The sequence below is a fragment of the Malus domestica genome, chromosome 04 (assembly GCF_042453785.1).
Source record: "Malus domestica chromosome 04, GDT2T_hap1".
Lineage (NCBI taxonomy): Eukaryota > Viridiplantae > Streptophyta > Magnoliopsida > Rosales > Rosaceae > Malus > Malus domestica.
In genome coordinates this window covers 19,550,647-19,565,325 of record NC_091664.1, presented here as the reverse complement: position 1 = coordinate 19,565,325, position 14,679 = coordinate 19,550,647, and the positions used below count along the sequence as shown (strand labels likewise).

General features: G+C 44.1%; 44 non-coding genes and 1 pseudogene across 44 annotated transcripts; all 45 read right to left on the bottom strand.

Annotated features, from left to right (window-relative positions):
* Positions 1 to 9: 9 nt before the first annotated feature.
* LOC139195689 (5S ribosomal RNA) lies at positions 10 to 128 on the bottom strand. Its single transcript, XR_011580511.1, has one exon. It is a non-coding gene; the product is annotated as a 5S ribosomal RNA (ribosomal RNA).
* A 205-nt stretch (positions 129 to 333) lies between these two features.
* LOC139195688 (5S ribosomal RNA) lies at positions 334 to 452 on the bottom strand. Its single transcript, XR_011580510.1, has one exon. It is a non-coding gene; the product is annotated as a 5S ribosomal RNA (ribosomal RNA).
* A 516-nt stretch (positions 453 to 968) lies between these two features.
* LOC139195668 (5S ribosomal RNA) lies at positions 969 to 1,082 on the bottom strand (annotated as a pseudogene).
* A 205-nt stretch (positions 1,083 to 1,287) lies between these two features.
* Positions 1,288 to 1,406, bottom strand: LOC139195687 (5S ribosomal RNA). The gene has a single exon (XR_011580509.1). It is a non-coding gene; the product is annotated as a 5S ribosomal RNA (ribosomal RNA).
* Positions 1,407 to 1,610: 204 nt separating this feature from the next.
* On the bottom strand, positions 1,611 to 1,729 carry LOC139195686 (5S ribosomal RNA). Its single transcript, XR_011580508.1, has one exon. It is a non-coding gene; the product is annotated as a 5S ribosomal RNA (ribosomal RNA).
* A 204-nt stretch (positions 1,730 to 1,933) lies between these two features.
* On the bottom strand, positions 1,934 to 2,052 carry LOC139195684 (5S ribosomal RNA). The gene has a single exon (XR_011580506.1). It is a non-coding gene; the product is annotated as a 5S ribosomal RNA (ribosomal RNA).
* Positions 2,053 to 2,256: 204 nt separating this feature from the next.
* LOC139195683 (5S ribosomal RNA) lies at positions 2,257 to 2,375 on the bottom strand. The gene has a single exon (XR_011580505.1). It is a non-coding gene; the product is annotated as a 5S ribosomal RNA (ribosomal RNA).
* A 204-nt stretch (positions 2,376 to 2,579) lies between these two features.
* Positions 2,580 to 2,698, bottom strand: LOC139195682 (5S ribosomal RNA). The gene has a single exon (XR_011580504.1). It is a non-coding gene; the product is annotated as a 5S ribosomal RNA (ribosomal RNA).
* Positions 2,699 to 2,902: 204 nt separating this feature from the next.
* Positions 2,903 to 3,021, bottom strand: LOC139195681 (5S ribosomal RNA). Its single transcript, XR_011580503.1, has one exon. It is a non-coding gene; the product is annotated as a 5S ribosomal RNA (ribosomal RNA).
* A 204-nt stretch (positions 3,022 to 3,225) lies between these two features.
* Positions 3,226 to 3,344, bottom strand: LOC139195680 (5S ribosomal RNA). The gene has a single exon (XR_011580502.1). It is a non-coding gene; the product is annotated as a 5S ribosomal RNA (ribosomal RNA).
* Positions 3,345 to 3,548: 204 nt separating this feature from the next.
* On the bottom strand, positions 3,549 to 3,667 carry LOC139195679 (5S ribosomal RNA). Its single transcript, XR_011580501.1, has one exon. It is a non-coding gene; the product is annotated as a 5S ribosomal RNA (ribosomal RNA).
* A 204-nt stretch (positions 3,668 to 3,871) lies between these two features.
* Positions 3,872 to 3,990, bottom strand: LOC139195678 (5S ribosomal RNA). The gene has a single exon (XR_011580500.1). It is a non-coding gene; the product is annotated as a 5S ribosomal RNA (ribosomal RNA).
* Positions 3,991 to 4,194: 204 nt separating this feature from the next.
* LOC139195618 (5S ribosomal RNA) lies at positions 4,195 to 4,313 on the bottom strand. Its single transcript, XR_011580441.1, has one exon. It is a non-coding gene; the product is annotated as a 5S ribosomal RNA (ribosomal RNA).
* A 209-nt stretch (positions 4,314 to 4,522) lies between these two features.
* LOC139195677 (5S ribosomal RNA) lies at positions 4,523 to 4,641 on the bottom strand. The gene has a single exon (XR_011580499.1). It is a non-coding gene; the product is annotated as a 5S ribosomal RNA (ribosomal RNA).
* A 204-nt stretch (positions 4,642 to 4,845) lies between these two features.
* On the bottom strand, positions 4,846 to 4,964 carry LOC139195676 (5S ribosomal RNA). The gene has a single exon (XR_011580498.1). It is a non-coding gene; the product is annotated as a 5S ribosomal RNA (ribosomal RNA).
* Positions 4,965 to 5,167: 203 nt separating this feature from the next.
* On the bottom strand, positions 5,168 to 5,286 carry LOC139195675 (5S ribosomal RNA). The gene has a single exon (XR_011580497.1). It is a non-coding gene; the product is annotated as a 5S ribosomal RNA (ribosomal RNA).
* A 204-nt stretch (positions 5,287 to 5,490) lies between these two features.
* LOC139195673 (5S ribosomal RNA) lies at positions 5,491 to 5,609 on the bottom strand. Its single transcript, XR_011580495.1, has one exon. It is a non-coding gene; the product is annotated as a 5S ribosomal RNA (ribosomal RNA).
* A 203-nt stretch (positions 5,610 to 5,812) lies between these two features.
* On the bottom strand, positions 5,813 to 5,931 carry LOC139195672 (5S ribosomal RNA). Its single transcript, XR_011580494.1, has one exon. It is a non-coding gene; the product is annotated as a 5S ribosomal RNA (ribosomal RNA).
* A 204-nt stretch (positions 5,932 to 6,135) lies between these two features.
* LOC139195671 (5S ribosomal RNA) lies at positions 6,136 to 6,254 on the bottom strand. Its single transcript, XR_011580493.1, has one exon. It is a non-coding gene; the product is annotated as a 5S ribosomal RNA (ribosomal RNA).
* Positions 6,255 to 6,457: 203 nt separating this feature from the next.
* On the bottom strand, positions 6,458 to 6,576 carry LOC139195670 (5S ribosomal RNA). Its single transcript, XR_011580492.1, has one exon. It is a non-coding gene; the product is annotated as a 5S ribosomal RNA (ribosomal RNA).
* Positions 6,577 to 6,780: 204 nt separating this feature from the next.
* Positions 6,781 to 6,899, bottom strand: LOC139195669 (5S ribosomal RNA). The gene has a single exon (XR_011580491.1). It is a non-coding gene; the product is annotated as a 5S ribosomal RNA (ribosomal RNA).
* A 204-nt stretch (positions 6,900 to 7,103) lies between these two features.
* LOC139195667 (5S ribosomal RNA) lies at positions 7,104 to 7,222 on the bottom strand. Its single transcript, XR_011580490.1, has one exon. It is a non-coding gene; the product is annotated as a 5S ribosomal RNA (ribosomal RNA).
* Positions 7,223 to 7,426: 204 nt separating this feature from the next.
* Positions 7,427 to 7,545, bottom strand: LOC139195666 (5S ribosomal RNA). The gene has a single exon (XR_011580489.1). It is a non-coding gene; the product is annotated as a 5S ribosomal RNA (ribosomal RNA).
* A 203-nt stretch (positions 7,546 to 7,748) lies between these two features.
* Positions 7,749 to 7,866, bottom strand: LOC139195660 (5S ribosomal RNA). The gene has a single exon (XR_011580483.1). It is a non-coding gene; the product is annotated as a 5S ribosomal RNA (ribosomal RNA).
* Positions 7,867 to 8,070: 204 nt separating this feature from the next.
* LOC139195659 (5S ribosomal RNA) lies at positions 8,071 to 8,189 on the bottom strand. Its single transcript, XR_011580482.1, has one exon. It is a non-coding gene; the product is annotated as a 5S ribosomal RNA (ribosomal RNA).
* A 204-nt stretch (positions 8,190 to 8,393) lies between these two features.
* Positions 8,394 to 8,512, bottom strand: LOC139195648 (5S ribosomal RNA). The gene has a single exon (XR_011580471.1). It is a non-coding gene; the product is annotated as a 5S ribosomal RNA (ribosomal RNA).
* Positions 8,513 to 8,716: 204 nt separating this feature from the next.
* Positions 8,717 to 8,835, bottom strand: LOC139195637 (5S ribosomal RNA). The gene has a single exon (XR_011580460.1). It is a non-coding gene; the product is annotated as a 5S ribosomal RNA (ribosomal RNA).
* A 204-nt stretch (positions 8,836 to 9,039) lies between these two features.
* On the bottom strand, positions 9,040 to 9,158 carry LOC139195625 (5S ribosomal RNA). The gene has a single exon (XR_011580448.1). It is a non-coding gene; the product is annotated as a 5S ribosomal RNA (ribosomal RNA).
* A 204-nt stretch (positions 9,159 to 9,362) lies between these two features.
* On the bottom strand, positions 9,363 to 9,481 carry LOC139195614 (5S ribosomal RNA). The gene has a single exon (XR_011580437.1). It is a non-coding gene; the product is annotated as a 5S ribosomal RNA (ribosomal RNA).
* Positions 9,482 to 9,685: 204 nt separating this feature from the next.
* LOC139195603 (5S ribosomal RNA) lies at positions 9,686 to 9,804 on the bottom strand. Its single transcript, XR_011580426.1, has one exon. It is a non-coding gene; the product is annotated as a 5S ribosomal RNA (ribosomal RNA).
* Positions 9,805 to 10,008: 204 nt separating this feature from the next.
* LOC139195592 (5S ribosomal RNA) lies at positions 10,009 to 10,127 on the bottom strand. Its single transcript, XR_011580415.1, has one exon. It is a non-coding gene; the product is annotated as a 5S ribosomal RNA (ribosomal RNA).
* Positions 10,128 to 10,331: 204 nt separating this feature from the next.
* On the bottom strand, positions 10,332 to 10,450 carry LOC139195581 (5S ribosomal RNA). The gene has a single exon (XR_011580404.1). It is a non-coding gene; the product is annotated as a 5S ribosomal RNA (ribosomal RNA).
* A 204-nt stretch (positions 10,451 to 10,654) lies between these two features.
* On the bottom strand, positions 10,655 to 10,773 carry LOC139195570 (5S ribosomal RNA). Its single transcript, XR_011580393.1, has one exon. It is a non-coding gene; the product is annotated as a 5S ribosomal RNA (ribosomal RNA).
* Positions 10,774 to 10,977: 204 nt separating this feature from the next.
* Positions 10,978 to 11,096, bottom strand: LOC139195559 (5S ribosomal RNA). Its single transcript, XR_011580382.1, has one exon. It is a non-coding gene; the product is annotated as a 5S ribosomal RNA (ribosomal RNA).
* Positions 11,097 to 11,300: 204 nt separating this feature from the next.
* Positions 11,301 to 11,419, bottom strand: LOC139195548 (5S ribosomal RNA). Its single transcript, XR_011580370.1, has one exon. It is a non-coding gene; the product is annotated as a 5S ribosomal RNA (ribosomal RNA).
* Positions 11,420 to 11,623: 204 nt separating this feature from the next.
* Positions 11,624 to 11,742, bottom strand: LOC139195537 (5S ribosomal RNA). The gene has a single exon (XR_011580359.1). It is a non-coding gene; the product is annotated as a 5S ribosomal RNA (ribosomal RNA).
* A 204-nt stretch (positions 11,743 to 11,946) lies between these two features.
* Positions 11,947 to 12,065, bottom strand: LOC139195526 (5S ribosomal RNA). Its single transcript, XR_011580348.1, has one exon. It is a non-coding gene; the product is annotated as a 5S ribosomal RNA (ribosomal RNA).
* Positions 12,066 to 12,269: 204 nt separating this feature from the next.
* Positions 12,270 to 12,388, bottom strand: LOC139195514 (5S ribosomal RNA). Its single transcript, XR_011580336.1, has one exon. It is a non-coding gene; the product is annotated as a 5S ribosomal RNA (ribosomal RNA).
* A 204-nt stretch (positions 12,389 to 12,592) lies between these two features.
* LOC139195503 (5S ribosomal RNA) lies at positions 12,593 to 12,711 on the bottom strand. The gene has a single exon (XR_011580325.1). It is a non-coding gene; the product is annotated as a 5S ribosomal RNA (ribosomal RNA).
* A 204-nt stretch (positions 12,712 to 12,915) lies between these two features.
* Positions 12,916 to 13,034, bottom strand: LOC139195492 (5S ribosomal RNA). The gene has a single exon (XR_011580314.1). It is a non-coding gene; the product is annotated as a 5S ribosomal RNA (ribosomal RNA).
* A 204-nt stretch (positions 13,035 to 13,238) lies between these two features.
* LOC139195481 (5S ribosomal RNA) lies at positions 13,239 to 13,357 on the bottom strand. Its single transcript, XR_011580303.1, has one exon. It is a non-coding gene; the product is annotated as a 5S ribosomal RNA (ribosomal RNA).
* A 204-nt stretch (positions 13,358 to 13,561) lies between these two features.
* On the bottom strand, positions 13,562 to 13,680 carry LOC139195470 (5S ribosomal RNA). The gene has a single exon (XR_011580292.1). It is a non-coding gene; the product is annotated as a 5S ribosomal RNA (ribosomal RNA).
* A 204-nt stretch (positions 13,681 to 13,884) lies between these two features.
* On the bottom strand, positions 13,885 to 14,003 carry LOC139195459 (5S ribosomal RNA). Its single transcript, XR_011580281.1, has one exon. It is a non-coding gene; the product is annotated as a 5S ribosomal RNA (ribosomal RNA).
* A 204-nt stretch (positions 14,004 to 14,207) lies between these two features.
* LOC139195448 (5S ribosomal RNA) lies at positions 14,208 to 14,326 on the bottom strand. The gene has a single exon (XR_011580270.1). It is a non-coding gene; the product is annotated as a 5S ribosomal RNA (ribosomal RNA).
* Positions 14,327 to 14,530: 204 nt separating this feature from the next.
* Positions 14,531 to 14,649, bottom strand: LOC139195437 (5S ribosomal RNA). Its single transcript, XR_011580259.1, has one exon. It is a non-coding gene; the product is annotated as a 5S ribosomal RNA (ribosomal RNA).
* Between the last annotated feature and the right edge of the window lie 30 nt (positions 14,650 to 14,679).

Genomic DNA, 14,679 nt, shown 5'->3' with positions numbered 1-14,679 from the left:
AGGTGGGGGGGGATGCAACACGAGGACTTCCCAGGAGGTCACCCATCCTAGTACTACTCTCGCCCAAACTCGCTTAACTTCGGAGTTCTGATGGGATCCGGTGCATGTGAGTTGGTATGATCGCATCCGTTATTCTATGACTTGTAATTGTATATGACCATTCCTTTGGCCGTAACCTTTACGCGTGCGAACATCACACCGCCCCCACACGATCGCACGAAATTCATAAATGTTCATCAAGACCGTCCCTCGAATATTCAAAAAATATAATTAATAAATAAGCCGCTAACAATACGCAACCAAGAACTATGAAAATTAAAAAAGAGGTGGGGGGGGATGCAACACGAGGACTTCCCAGGAGGTCACCCATCCTAGTACTACTCTCGCCCAAACTCGCTTAACTTCGGAGTTCTGATGGGATCCGGTGCATGTGAGTTGGTATGATCGCATCCGTTATTCTATGACTTGTAATTGTATATGACCATTCCTTTGGCCGTAACCTTTACGCGTGCGAACATCACACCGCCCCCACACGATCGCACGAAATTCATAAATGTTCATCAGTTCGTCCTCGAATATTCAAAAAATATAATTAATAAATAAGCCGCTAACAATACGCAACCAAGAACTATGAAAATTAAAAAAGAGGTGGGGGGATGCAACAAGGGACTTCCAGGAGGTCACCCATCCTAGTACTACTCTGCAACCCAAACTGCAACAACCCGGAGTTGCGATGGGATGCGGTGCATGTGAGTTGGTATGATCGCATGGTTATTCCTATGACTTGTAATTGTATATGACCATTTCTTTGGCCGTAACCTTTACGCGTGCGCAGTGCTCACACCGCCCCCACACGATCGCAAATTCATAAATGTTCATCAGGCTAGTCCCTCGAATATTCAAAAAATATAATTAATAAATAAGCATTGGCTGTCTGACAAGAACTATGAAAATTAAAAAAAAGAGGTGGGATGCAACACGAGGGACTTCCAGGGAGGTCACCCATCCTAGTACTACTCTCGCCCAAACTCGCTTAACGGGTTACGATGGGATCCGGTGCATGAGTTGGTATGATCGCATCCGTTATTCTATGACTTGTAATGGTGTATATGACTCATTTCTTTGGCGTGCTTCTGCGTGCGGAACATGCACACCGCCCCCACACGATCGCACGAAATTCATAAATGTTCATCAAGACCGTCCCCTCGAATATTCAAAAAATATAATTAATAAATAAGCCGCTAACAATACGCAACCAAGAACTATGAAAATTAAAAAGAGGTGGGGGGGATGCAACACGAGGACTTCCCAGGAGGTCACCCATCCTAGTACTACTCTCGCCCAAACTCGCTTAACTTCGGAGTTCTGATGGGATCCGGTGCATGTGAGTTGGTATGATCGCATCCGTTATTCTATGACTTGTAATTGTATATGACCATTTCTTTGGCCGTAACCTTTACGCGTGCGAACATCACACCGCCCCCACACGATCGCACGAAATTCATAAATGTTCATCAAGACCGTCCCTCGAATATTCAAAAAATATAATTAATAAATAAGCCGCTAACAATACGCAACCAAGAACTATGAAAATTAAAAAAGAGGTGGGGGGGATGCAACACGAGGACTTCCCAGGAGGTCACCCATCCTAGTACTACTCTCGCCCAAACTCGCTTAACTTCGGAGTTCTGATGGGATCCGGTGCATGTGAGTTGGTATGATCGCATCCGTTATTCTATGACTTGTAATTGTATATGACCATTTCTTTGGCCGTAACCTTTACGCGTGCGAACATCACACCGCCCCCACACGATCGCACGAAATTCATAAATGTTCATCAAGACCGTCCCTCGAATATTCAAAAAATATAATTAATAAATAAGCCGCTAACAATACGCAACCAAGAACTATGAAAATTAAAAAAGAGGTGGGGGGGATGCAACACGAGGACTTCCCAGGAGGTCACCCATCCTAGTACTACTCTCGCCCAAACTCGCTTAACTTCGGAGTTCTGATGGGATCCGGTGCATGTGAGTTGGTATGATCGCATCCGTTATTCTATGACTTGTAATTGTATATGACCATTTCTTTGGCCGTAACCTTTACGCGTGCGAACATCACACCGCCCCCACACGATCGCACGAAATTCATAAATGTTCATCAAGACCGTCCCTCGAATATTCAAAAAATATAATTAATAAATAAGCCGCTAACAATACGCAACCAAGAACTATGAAAATTAAAAAAGAGGTGGGGGGGATGCAACACGAGGACTTCCCAGGAGGTCACCCATCCTAGTACTACTCTCGCCCAAACTCGCTTAACTTCGGAGTTCTGATGGGATCCGGTGCATGTGAGTTGGTATGATCGCATCCGTTATTCTATGACTTGTAATTGTATATGACCATTTCTTTGGCCGTAACCTTTACGCGTGCGAACATCACACCGCCCCCACACGATCGCACGAAATTCATAAATGTTCATCAAGACCGTCCCTCGAATATTCAAAAAATATAATTAATAAATAAGCCGCTAACAATACGCAACCAAGAACTATGAAAATTAAAAAAGAGGTGGGGGGGATGCAACACGAGGACTTCCCAGGAGGTCACCCATCCTAGTACTACTCTCGCCCAAACTCGCTTAACTTCGGAGTTCTGATGGGATCCGGTGCATGTGAGTTGGTATGATCGCATCCGTTATTCTATGACTTGTAATTGTATATGACCATTTCTTTGGCCGTAACCTTTACGCGTGCGAACATCACACCGCCCCCACACGATCGCACGAAATTCATAAATGTTCATCAAGACCGTCCCTCGAATATTCAAAAAATATAATTAATAAATAAGCCGCTAACAATACGCAACCAAGAACTATGAAAATTAAAAAAGAGGTGGGGGGGATGCAACACGAGGACTTCCCAGGAGGTCACCCATCCTAGTACTACTCTCGCCCAAACTCGCTTAACTTCGGAGTTCTGATGGGATCCGGTGCATGTGAGTTGGTATGATCGCATCCGTTATTCTATGACTTGTAATTGTATATGACCATTTCTTTGGCCGTAACCTTTACGCGTGCGAACATCACACCGCCCCCACACGATCGCACGAAATTCATAAATGTTCATCAAGACCGTCCCTCGAATATTCAAAAAATATAATTAATAAATAAGCCGCTAACAATACGCAACCAAGAACTATGAAAATTAAAAAAGAGGTGGGGGGGATGCAACACGAGGACTTCCCAGGAGGTCACCCATCCTAGTACTACTCTCGCCCAAACTCGCTTAACTTCGGAGTTCTGATGGGATCCGGTGCATGTGAGTTGGTATGATCGCATCCGTTATTCTATGACTTGTAATTGTATATGACCATTTCTTTGGCCGTAACCTTTACGCGTGCGAACATCACACCGCCCCCACACGATCGCACGAAATTCATAAATGTTCATCAAGACCGTCCCTCGAATATTCAAAAAATATAATTAATAAATAAGCCGCTAACAATACGCAACCAAGAACTATGAAAATTAAAAAAGAGGTGGGGGGGATGCAACACGAGGACTTCCCAGGAGGTCACCCATCCTAGTACTACTCTCGCCCAAACTCGCTTAACTTCGGAGTTCTGATGGGATCCGGTGCATGTGAGTTGGTATGATCGCATCCGTTATTCTATGACTTGTAATTGTATATGACCATTTCTTTGGCCGTAACCTTTACGCGTGCGAACATCACACCGCCCCCACACGATCGCACGAAATTCATAAATGTTCATCAAGACCGTCCCTCGAATATTCAAAAAATATAATTAATAAATAAGCCGCTAACAATACGCAACCAAGAACTATGAAAATTAAAAAAGAGGTGGGGGGGATGCAACACGAGGACTTCCCAGGAGGTCACCCATCCTAGTACTACTCTCGCCCAAACTCGCTTAACTTCGGAGTTCTGATGGGATCCGGTGCATGTGAGTTGGTATGATCGCATCCGTTATTCTATGACTTGTAATTGTATATGACCATTTCTTTGGCCGTAACCTTTACGCGTGCGAACATCACACCGCCCCCACACGATCGCACGAAATTCATAAATGTTCATCAAGACCGTCCCTCGAATATTCAAAAAATATAATTAATAAATAAGCCGCTAACAATACGCAACCAAGAACTATGAAAATTAAAAAAGAGGTGGGGGGGATGCAACACGAGGACTTCCCAGGAGGTCACCCATCCTAGTACTACTCTCGCCCAAACTCGCTTAACTTCGGAGTTCTGATGGGATCCGGTGCATGTGAGTTGGTATGATCGCATCGCATCCGTTATTCTATGACTTGTAATTGTATATGACCATTTCTTTGGCCGTAACCTTTACGCGTGCGAACATCACACCGCCCCCCACACGATCGCACGAAATTCATAAATGTTCATCAAGACCGTCCCTCGAATATTCAAAAAATATAATTAATAAATAAGCCGCTAACAATACGCAACCAAGAACTATGAAATTAAAAAAGAGGTGGGGGGGATGCAACACGAGGACTTCCCAGGAGGTCACCCATCCTAGTACTACTCTCGCCCAAACTCGCTTAACTTCGGAGTTCTGATGGGATCCGGTGCATGTGAGTTGGTATGATCGCATCCGTTATTCTATGACTTGTAATTGTATATGACCATTTCTTTGGCCGTAACCTTTACGCGTGCGAACATCACACCGCCCCCACACGATCGCACGAAATTCATAAATGTTCATCAAGACCGTCCCTCGAATATTCAAAAAATATAATTAATAAATAAGCCGCTAACAATACGCAACCAAGAACTATGAAAATTAAAAAAGAGGTGGGGGGGATGCAACACGAGGACTTCCCAGGAGGTCACCCATCCTAGTACTACTCTCGCCCAAACTCGCTTAACTTCGGAGTTCTGATGGGATCCGGTGCATGTGAGTTGGTATGATCGCATCCGTTATTCTATGACTTGTAATTGTATATGACCATTTCTTTGGCCGTAACCTTTACGCGTGCGAACATCACACCGCCCCCACACGATCGCACGAAATTCATAAATGTTCATCAAGACCGTCCCTCGAATATTCAAAAAATATAATTAATAAATAAGCCGCTAACAATACGCAACCAAGAACTATGAAAATTAAAAAAGAGGTGGGGGGATGCAACACGAGGACTTCCCAGGAGGTCACCCATCCTAGTACTACTCTCGCCCAAACTCGCTTAACTTCGGAGTTCTGATGGGATCCGGTGCATGTGAGTTGGTATGATCGCATCCGTTATTCTATGACTTGTAATTGTATATGACCATTTCTTTGGCCGTAACCTTTACGCGTGCGAACATCACACCGCCCCCACACGATCGCACGAAATTCATAAATGTTCATCAAGACCGTCCCTCGAATATTCAAAAAATATAATTAATAAATAAGCCGCTAACAATACGCAACCAAGAACTATGAAAATTAAAAAAGAGGTGGGGGGGATGCAACACGAGGACTTCCCAGGAGGTCACCCATCCTAGTACTACTCTCGCCCAAACTCGCTTAACTTCGGAGTTCTGATGGGATCCGGTGCATGTGAGTTGGTATGATCGCATCCGTTATTCTATGACTTGTAATTGTATATGACCATTTCTTTGGCCGTAACCTTTACGCGTGCGAACATCACACCGCCCCCACACGATCGCACGAAATTCATAAATGTTCATCAAGACCGTCCCTCGAATATTCAAAAAATATAATTAATAAATAAGCCGCTAACAATACGCAACCAAGAACTATGAAAATTAAAAAGAGGTGGGGGGGATGCAACACGAGGACTTCCCAGGAGGTCACCCATCCTAGTACTACTCTCGCCCAAACTCGCTTAACTTCGGAGTTCTGATGGGATCCGGTGCATGTGAGTTGGTATGATCGCATCCGTTATTCTATGACTTGTAATTGTATATGACCATTTCTTTGGCCGTAACCTTTACGCGTGCGAACATCACACCGCCCCCACACGATCGCACGAAATTCATAAATGTTCATCAAGACCGTCCCTCGAATATTCAAAAAATATAATTAATAAATAAGCCGCTAACAATACGCAACCAAGAACTATGAAAATTAAAAAAGAGGTGGGGGGGATGCAACACGAGGACTTCCCAGGAGGTCACCCATCCTAGTACTACTCTCGCCCAAACTCGCTTAACTTCGGAGTTCTGATGGGATCCGGTGCATGTGAGTTGGTATGATCGCATCCGTTATTCTATGACTTGTAATTGTATATGACCATTTCTTTGGCCGTAACCTTTACGCGTGCGAACATCACACCGCCCCCACACGATCGCACGAAATTCATAAATGTTCATCAAGACCGTCCCTCGAATATTCAAAAAATATAATTAATAAATAAGCCGCTAACAATACGCAACCAAGAACTATGAAAATTAAAAAGAGGTGGGGGGGATGCAACACGAGGACTTCCCAGGAGGTCACCCATCCTAGTACTACTCTCGCCCAAACTCGCTTAACTTCGGAGTTCTGATGGGATCCGGTGCATGTGAGTTGGTATGATCGCATCCGTTATTCTATGACTTGTAATTGTATATGACCATTTCTTTGGCCGTAACCTTTACGCGTGCGAACATCACACCGCCCCCACACGATCGCACGAAATTCATAAATGTTCATCAAGACCGTCCCTCGAATATTCAAAAAATATAATTAATAAATAAGCCGCTAACAATACGCAACCAAGAACTATGAAAATTAAAAAAGAGGTGGGGGGGATGCAACACGAGGACTTCCCAGGAGGTCACCCATCCTAGTACTACTCTCGCCCAAACTCGCTTAACTTCGGAGTTCTGATGGGATCCGGTGCATGTGAGTTGGTATGATCGCATCCGTTATTCTATGACTTGTAATTGTATATGACCATTTCTTTGGCCGTAACCTTTACGCGTGCGAACATCACACCGCCCCCACACGATCGCACGAAATTCATAAATGTTCATCAAGACCGTCCCTCGAATATTCAAAAAATATAATTAATAAATAAGCCGCTAACAATACGCAACCAAGAACTATGAAAATTAAAAAAGAGGTGGGGGGGATGCAACACGAGGACTTCCCAGGAGGTCACCCATCCTAGTACTACTCTCGCCCAAACTCGCTTAACTTCGGAGTTCTGATGGGATCCGGTGCATGTGAGTTGGTATGATCGCATCCGTTATTCTATGACTTGTAATTGTATATGACCATTTCTTTGGCCGTAACCTTTACGCGTGCGAACATCACACCGCCCCCACACGATCGCACGAAATTCATAAATGTTCATCAAGACCGTCCCTCGAATATTCAAAAAATATAATTAATAAATAAGCCGCTAACAATACGCAACCAAGAACTATGAAAATTAAAAAAGAGGTGGGGGGGATGCAACACGAGGACTTCCCAGGAGGTCACCCATCCTAGTACTACTCTCGCCCAAACTCGCTTAACTTCGGAGTTCTGATGGGATCCGGTGCATGTGAGTTGGTATGATCGCATCCGTTATTCTATGACTTGTAATTGTATATGACCATTTCTTTGGCCGTAACCTTTACGCGTGCGAACATCACACCGCCCCCACACGATCGCACGAAATTCATAAATGTTCATCAAGACCGTCCCTCGAATATTCAAAAAATATAATTAATAAATAAGCCGCTAACAATACGCAACCAAGAACTATGAAAATTAAAAAAGAGGTGGGGGGATGCAACACGAGGACTTCCCAGGAGGTCACCCATCCTAGTACTACTCTCGCCCAAACTCGCTTAACTTCGGAGTTCTGATGGATCCGGTGCATGTGAGTTGGTATGATCGCATCCGTTATTCTATGACTTGTAATTGTATATGACCATTTCTTTGGCCGTAACCTTTACGCGTGCGAACATCACACCGCCCCCACACGATCGCACGAAATTCATAAATGTTCATCAAGACCGTCCCTCGAATATTCAAAAAATATAATTAATAAATAAGCCGCTAACAATACGCAACCAAGAACTATGAAAATTAAAAAAGAGGTGGGGGGGATGCAACACGAGGACTTCCCAGGAGGTCACCCATCCTAGTACTACTCTCGCCCAAACTCGCTTAACTTCGGAGTTCTGATGGGATCCGGTGCATGTGAGTTGGTATGATCGCATCCGTTATTCTATGACTTGTAATTGTATATGACCATTTCTTTGGCCGTAACCTTTACGCGTGCGAACATCACACCGCCCCCACACGATCGCACGAAATTCATAAATGTTCATCAAGACCGTCCCTCGAATATTCAAAAAATATAATTAATAAATAAGCCGCTAACAATACGCAACCAAGAACTATGAAAATTAAAAAAGAGGTGGGGGGGATGCAACACGAGGACTTCCCAGGAGGTCACCCATCCTAGTACTACTCTCGCCCAAACTCGCTTAACTTCGGAGTTCTGATGGGATCCGGTGCATGTGAGTTGGTATGATCGCATCCGTTATTCTATGACTTGTAATTGTATATGACCATTTCTTTGGCCGTAACCTTTACGCGTGCGAACATCACACCGCCCCCACACGATCGCACGAAATTCATAAATGTTCATCAAGACCGTCCCTCGAATATTCAAAAAATATAATTAATAAATAAGCCGCTAACAATACGCAACCAAGAACTATGAAAATTAAAAAAGAGGTGGGGGGGATGCAACACGAGGACTTCCCAGGAGGTCACCCATCCTAGTACTACTCTCGCCCAAACTCGCTTAACTTCGGAGTTCTGATGGGATCCGGTGCATGTGAGTTGGTATGATCGCATCCGTTATTCTATGACTTGTAATTGTATATGACCATTTCTTTGGCCGTAACCTTTACGCGTGCGAACATCACACCGCCCCCACACGATCGCACGAAATTCATAAATGTTCATCAAGACCGTCCCTCGAATATTCAAAAAATATAATTAATAAATAAGCCGCTAACAATACGCAACCAAGAACTATGAAAATTAAAAAAGAGGTGGGGGGGATGCAACACGAGGACTTCCCAGGAGGTCACCCATCCTAGTACTACTCTCGCCCAAACTCGCTTAACTTCGGAGTTCTGATGGGATCCGGTGCATGTGAGTTGGTATGATCGCATCCGTTATTCTATGACTTGTAATTGTATATGACCATTTCTTTGGCCGTAACCTTTACGCGTGCGAACATCACACCGCCCCCACACGATCGCACGAAATTCATAAATGTTCATCAAGACCGTCCCTCGAATATTCAAAAAATATAATTAATAAATAAGCCGCTAACAATACGCAACCAAGAACTATGAAAATTAAAAAAGAGGTGGGGGGGATGCAACACGAGGACTTCCCAGGAGGTCACCCATCCTAGTACTACTCTCGCCCAAACTCGCTTAACTTCGGAGTTCTGATGGGATCCGGTGCATGTGAGTTGGTATGATCGCATCCGTTATTCTATGACTTGTAATTGTATATGACCATTTCTTTGGCCGTAACCTTTACGCGTGCGAACATCACACCGCCCCCACACGATCGCACGAAATTCATAAATGTTCATCAAGACCGTCCCTCGAATATTCAAAAAATATAATTAATAAATAAGCCGCTAACAATACGCAACCAAGAACTATGAAAATTAAAAAAGAGGTGGGGGGGATGCAACACGAGGACTTCCCAGGAGGTCACCCATCCTAGTACTACTCTCGCCCAAACTCGCTTAACTTCGGAGTTCTGATGGGATCCGGTGCATGTGAGTTGGTATGATCGCATCCGTTATTCTATGACTTGTAATTGTATATGACCATTTCTTTGGCCGTAACCTTTACGCGTGCGAACATCACACCGCCCCCACACGATCGCACGAAATTCATAAATGTTCATCAAGACCGTCCCTCGAATATTCAAAAAATATAATTAATAAATAAGCCGCTAACAATACGCAACCAAGAACTATGAAAATTAAAAAAGAGGTGGGGGGGATGCAACACGAGGACTTCCCAGGAGGTCACCCATCCTAGTACTACTCTCGCCCAAACTCGCTTAACTTCGGAGTTCTGATGGGATCCGGTGCATGTGAGTTGGTATGATCGCATCCGTTATTCTATGACTTGTAATTGTATATGACCATTTCTTTGGCCGTAACCTTTACGCGTGCGAACATCACACCGCCCCCACACGATCGCACGAAATTCATAAATGTTCATCAAGACCGTCCCTCGAATATTCAAAAAATATAATTAATAAATAAGCCGCTAACAATACGCAACCAAGAACTATGAAAATTAAAAAAGAGGTGGGGGGGATGCAACACGAGGACTTCCCAGGAGGTCACCCATCCTAGTACTACTCTCGCCCAAACTCGCTTAACTTCGGAGTTCTGATGGGATCCGGTGCATGTGAGTTGGTATGATCGCATCCGTTATTCTATGACTTGTAATTGTATATGACCATTTCTTTGGCCGTAACCTTTACGCGTGCGAACATCACACCGCCCCCACACGATCGCACGAAATTCATAAATGTTCATCAAGACCGTCCCTCGAATATTCAAAAAATATAATTAATAAATAAGCCGCTAACAATACGCAACCAAGAACTATGAAAATTAAAAAAGAGGTGGGGGGGATGCAACACGAGGACTTCCCAGGAGGTCACCCATCCTAGTACTACTCTCGCCCAAACTCGCTTAACTTCGGAGTTCTGATGGGATCCGGTGCATGTGAGTTGGTATGATCGCATCCGTTATTCTATGACTTGTAATTGTATATGACCATTTCTTTGGCCGTAACCTTTACGCGTGCGAACATCACACCGCCCCCACACGATCGCACGAAATTCATAAATGTTCATCAAGACCGTCCCTCGAATATTCAAAAAATATAATTAATAAATAAGCCGCTAACAATACGCAACCAAGAACTATGAAAATTAAAAAAGAGGTGGGGGGGATGCAACACGAGGACTTCCCAGGAGGTCACCCATCCTAGTACTACTCTCGCCCAAACTCGCTTAACTTCGGAGTTCTGATGGGATCCGGTGCATGTGAGTTGGTATGATCGCATCCGTTATTCTATGACTTGTAATTGTATATGACCATTTCTTTGGCCGTAACCTTTACGCGTGCGAACATCACACCGCCCCCACACGATCGCACGAAATTCATAAATGTTCATCAAGACCGTCCCTCGAATATTCAAAAAATATAATTAATAAATAAGCCGCTAACAATACGCAACCAAGAACTATGAAAATTAAAAAAGAGGTGGGGGGGATGCAACACGAGGACTTCCCAGGAGGTCACCCATCCTAGTACTACTCTCGCCCAAACTCGCTTAACTTCGGAGTTCTGATGGGATCCGGTGCATGTGAGTTGGTATGATCGCATCCGTTATTCTATGACTTGTAATTGTATATGACCATTTCTTTGGCCGTAACCTTTACGCGTGCGAACATCACACCGCCCCCACACGATCGCACGAAATTCATAAATGTTCATCAAGACCGTCCCTCGAATATTCAAAAAATATAATTAATAAATAAGCCGCTAACAATACGCAACCAAGAACTATGAAAATTAAAAAAGAGGTGGGGGGGATGCAACACGAGGACTTCCCAGGAGGTCACCCATCCTAGTACTACTCTCGCCCAAACTCGCTTAACTTCGGAGTTCTGATGGGATCCGGTGCATGTGAGTTGGTATGATCGCATCCGTTATTCTATGACTTGTAATTGTATATGACCATTTCTTTGGCCGTAACCTTTACGCGTGCGAACATCACACCGCCCCCACACGATCGCACGAAATTCATAAATGTTCATCAAGACCGTCCCTCGAATATTCAAAAAATATAATTAATAAATAAGCCGCTAACAATACGCAACCAAGAACTATGAAAATTAAAAAAGAGGTGGGGGGGATGCAACACGAGGACTTCCCAGGAGGTCACCCATCCTAGTACTACTCTCGCCCAAACTCGCTTAACTTCGGAGTTCTGATGGGATCCGGTGCATGTGAGTTGGTATGATCGCATCCGTTATTCTATGACTTGTAATTGTATATGACCATTTCTTTGGCCGTAACCTTTACGCGTGCGAACATCACACCGCCCCCACACGATCGCACGAAATTCATAAATGTTCATCAAGACCGTCCCTCGAATATTCAAAAAATATAATTAATAAATAAGCCGCTAACAATACGCAACCAAGAACTATGAAAATTAAAAAAGAGGTGGGGGGGATGCAACACGAGGACTTCCCAGGAGGTCACCCATCCTAGTACTACTCTCGCCCAAACTCGCTTAACTTCGGAGTTCTGATGGGATCCGGTGCATGTGAGTTGGTATGATCGCATCCGTTATTCTATGACTTGTAATTGTATATGACCATTTCTTTGGCCGTAACCTTTACGCGTGCGAACATCACACCGCCCCCACACGATCGCACGAAATTCATAAATGTTCATCAAGACCGTCCCTCGAATATTCAAAAAATATAATTAATAAATAAGCCGCTAACAATACGCAACCAAGAACTATGAAAATTAAAAAAGAGGTGGGGGGGATGCAACACGAGGACTTCCCAGGAGGTCACCCATCCTAGTACTACTCTCGCCCAAACTCGCTTAACTTCGGAGTTCTGATGGGATCCGGTGCATGTGAGTTGGTATGATCGCATCCGTTATTCTATGACTTGTAATTGTATATGACCATTTCTTTGGCCGTAACCTTTACGCGTGCGAACATCACACCGCCCCCACACGATCGCACGAAATTCATAAATGTTCATCAAGACCGTCCCTCGAATATTCAAAAAATATAATTAATAAATAAGCCGCTAACAATACGCAACCAAGAACTATGAAAATTAAAAAAGAGGTGGGGGGGATGCAACACGAGGACTTCCCAGGAGGTCACCCATCCTAGTACTACTCTCGCCCAAACTCGCTTAACTTCGGAGTTCTGATGGGATCCGGTGCATGTGAGTTGGTATGATCGCATCCGTTATTCTATGACTTGTAATTGTATATGACCATTTCTTTGGCCGTAACCTTTACGCGTGCGAACATCACACCGCCCCCACACGATCGCACGAAATTCATAAATGTTCATCAAGACCGTCCCTCGAATATTCAAAAAATATAATTAATAAATAAGCCGCTAACAATACGCAACCAAGAACTATGAAAATTAAAAAAGAGGTGGGGGGGATGCAACACGAGGACTTCCCAGGAGGTCACCCATCCTAGTACTACTCTCGCCCAAACTCGCTTAACTTCGGAGTTCTGATGGGATCCGGTGCATGTGAGTTGGTATGATCGCATCCGTTATTCTATGACTTGTAATTGTATATGACCATTTCTTTGGCCGTAACCTTTACGCGTGCGAACATCACACCGCCCCCACACGATCGCACGAAATTCATAAATGTTCATCAAGACCGTCCCTCGAATATTCAAAAAATATAATTAATAAATAAGCCGCTAACAATACGCAACCAAGAACTATGAAAATTAAAAAAGAGGTGGGGGGGATGCAACACGAGGACTTCCCAGGAGGTCACCCATCCTAGTACTACTCTCGCCCAAACTCGCTTAACTTCGGAGTTCTGATGGGATCCGGTGCATGTGAGTTGGTATGATCGCATCCGTTATTCTATGACTTGTAATTGTATATGACCATTTCTTTGGCCGTAACCTTTACGCGTGCGAACATCACACCGCCCCCACACGATCGCACGAAATTCATAAATGTTCATCAAGACCGTCCCTCGAATATTCAAAAAATATAATTAATAAATAAGCCGCTAACAATACGCAACCAAGAACTATGAAAATTAAAAAAGAGGTGGGGGGGATGCAACACGAGGACTTCCCAGGAGGTCACCCATCCTAGTACTACTCTCGCCCAAACTCGCTTAACTTCGGAGTTCTGATGGGATCCGGTGCATGTGAGTTGGTATGATCGCATCCGTTATTCTATGACTTGTAATTGTATATGACCATTTCTTTGGCCGTAACCTTTACGCGTGCGAACATCACACCGCCCCCACACGATCGCACGAAATTCATAAATGTTCATCAAGACCGTCCCTCGAATATTCAAAAAATATAATTAATAAATAAGCCGCTAACAATACGCAACCAAGAACTATGAAAATTAAAAAAGAGGTGGGGGGGATGCAACACGAGGACTTCCCAGGAGGTCACCCATCCTAGTACTACTCTCGCCCAAACTCGCTTAACTTCGGAGTTCTGATGGGATCCGGTGCATGTGAGTTGGTATGATCGCATCCGTTATTCTATGACTTGTAATTGTATATGACCATTTCTTTGGCCGTAACCTTTACGCGTGCGAACATCACACCGCCCCCACACGATCGCACGAAATTCATAAATGTTCATCAAGACCGTCCCTCGAATATTCAAAAAATATAATTAATAAATAAGCCGCTAACAATACGCAACCAAGAACTATGAAAATTAAAAAAGAGGTGGGGGGGATGCAACACGAGGACTTCCCAGGAGGTCACCCATCCTAGTACTACTCTCGCCCAAACTCGCTTAACTTCGGAGTTCTGATGGGATCCGGTGCATGTGAGTTGGTATGATCGCATCCGTTATTCTATGACTTGTAATTGTATATGAC